Raw genomic sequence first — 2798 nt, forward strand, 5'->3', positions numbered from 1 at the left:
ATTTTTCCTTCTGTCTTTCCACCTACCCAACATGAGTAGGCAAGTAATAGAGATGGACTGATTAAATTAATTCTATCTATATATGTACATCTTCTATCAACATATATGTGCCCCTCCCACATCCCATTTTCTCCCCAACATCCTCTATTTTCCCCATTTTACAAGTGAGGAAACTGAGGCAGACAGAGGTTAAATGACTTGCCCAAGTCCACAAGATAGTACATATCTGAGGTAGGATTTGAACTCAGTCTTCCTGATTCCATGACTGTCATTCTATCCATTGTTCCACAGACAAGAACAAGAATCATAACTATGGACAAGAGTGCATGGATCTGCATAGTAAATGAATGTGACCCCTATCAATGAGATCAGGGATCTGTAGCATGGCCATCTCTTCAGACTCTCTTCCCAGCTCCATACCAAGTTTGTTTTGCCCAATATTTTCTGAAGGGGAGAAAGATAGATGGGGAAAGGAAAAGGGAAAGGAGGAGGGAAAGAAAAAGAAAGAGGAAGCAGAGAGGGGGGAAGAAAGAGAGAGAAAGAGAAAAAAGATGGGAGAAAAGAGAGAGAGAGAGGAGACAGAGGGAGAGAGAGGAAAAGAGACAGACAGACAGACAGACAGAGAGGAGAGAGAGACAGAGAGAGGAAGAAGAGAGAGAGAGAAGAGATGCTTGCTCAGAAAATAGAATTGCTTATCTGATGCTTTTTCTCCCCTTGCAGGGAAAGCCAGGTTGAGGAAGGGTGGGGGGAGGGAGAGAAAGCTAAAGGAAGCAGTTTAGGTCCTAAGACAACATTTCTCAGTCCCAATTAATAGCATCTAAAAAATGTATAACTCAAATCATGTCCCAAAGGCATTGGGTTTTCTTCCCTGCACTGACTAATAGGAACCTAATTTACAGGTAGACATGTCTGAGTGAGGGACCTGCCTGGCATCAAGAGCCCCTTCTGAAGTGTACTGGGAATTTACTCACAGAAGTAGATATAGGAAAATGAGGTTGTGTCATCAGCTGGAACTGAAATGGACCTGAGGCTATTGGAAACCCATAGTCTCCTCTCTTTCCTCTCAACCAAGTCATCAAGATACCCTCCCCAATATACTTGGGGAGGGTCTCTGATACTAGACAAGTCTCCCTCAGACATATCTGCCTGTGAATTAGGGACCTGTTAGTGCACTGAAGACAACTCAGTGTTCTCTCCCATCTTCCACCCATTTTCACACCCTCCTCCCAAGTCAGAATTTCTCTAAAAACTCTAGCTCTGATCTGTGCACAGTTGTGTTTGGGGGTGGACATAGATGGAGGAGAGGACACACACAGCACAACTTGTCTGACTGATCCCTCCATGGATAGCTCAGTCCAGATTCCTGCCATTACAGGGGCAAACCTGCTCCGACTCCCACAATGCACACAATTCTTTAAAACCTCTTAAATAGTTATTTATTGGAAAAAGTAGGTCAGGAGGGGTCAATAGGTTCCCTACAGATCAAAATCCTTTATCTTGGACTGAATCAAGATCATATCAACAGAGAAAAGTTTGGAGAATGTGCGAGAATGATTAATACTTAGCCCTGAGATTTTAGCCTCTTCTTAGAACAGGAGTTCTTAACATGGGGTCTATGAGCTTGGTGGGGTTTTTTTTAATATTGTAAAGACTATTTCAATTTAAATGATGTCCTTTGTCATCCTATGTATTTTATTTTACAGATTTACATACAATACTTGGAAAGGGGGTCCATAGGCTTTACTAGACTGCCAAATGAAGCCATGGTACAAAAGAGGTTAAGAATCCCTGTCCTAAAGGAAGGGGAGGGCCAGTCAACCTAGGCATCATCCTCAGTGCCTCACTGTTTTTAACCACCCCACCCCCACCACCACACTATATCCAGTAAGTTGCTAAGTCCTGCAATTTCTGCCTGACTTCATAAGATCTCTTGTATATAACCCTTTTCTCTTCGACATTGTCAACACCTTAGGACATCACCTCATGTCTGAACCATTGCAAAGCCTTTTGGATGGTCTCCCTGCCTCACGCTTCCACTCCATCCCATACTCTGCTCAGTTGTCAGATCTTCCTAAAACACAAGTCTGACCATATTACCCCATACCCTCCCCCATGCAATCAACTCTAGTAGTTGTGTATCACCTCCAGGATCAAACAGAAAATCCTCCATTTGGCTTTTAAAGCCCTTCATAGCCTACCCCCCTTCCTACCCTTCTAGTTTTCTTATGCCTCATACATACTTTGCAATCCAGTGACACTGACCTCTTTTCTGTTACTTACAAAAGACAATCCATTTCTTGGCTTTGGGTGTTTTCTCTGACTGTCTTCCATACTTGGAACTCTCTGTCTCTGTCTATTTCTCCTTCTCTGTCTCTTTCTCTCTCTCTTTGTCTTTCTGTGTCTCTCTGTTTCTGTCTATCTTTCTGTCTCTCTATTTCTCTGTCTGTCTGCCTCTCTCTCCTCTCTGTCTCTGTCTCTCTGTCTGTCTGTCTGTCTCTCTGTCTCTGTCTGTCTGTCTCTCTCCTCACTTCTACCTCCTAGTCTCTTTGGCTTCCTCAAGTCTCTACTAATGTTCCACCTTCCGTAAGAATCTTTTTCCAGACCTAATTTAATCTTAGTGCCTTTCCCCCCTCCACTGAGAGTTTCTCTAATGTGTATATTGAGCTTGTTGAGAACATGGATAGTTTTTGCCTTTGCTTGTAACCACACTGAAGTGCCTGGCACATAGTAGGAGCTTAATAAATGCTTGTTAACTTGAGTCCCTCAGATAGAAGTCCTCCAAGGGTCCTCTCCTTTTT

The sequence above is a fragment of the Petaurus breviceps genome, unplaced genomic scaffold (assembly GCF_028583685.1).
Source record: "Petaurus breviceps papuanus isolate PSGF00001 unplaced genomic scaffold, PetGlider_PUasm1.0 90825, whole genome shotgun sequence".
Lineage (NCBI taxonomy): Eukaryota > Metazoa > Chordata > Mammalia > Diprotodontia > Petauridae > Petaurus > Petaurus breviceps.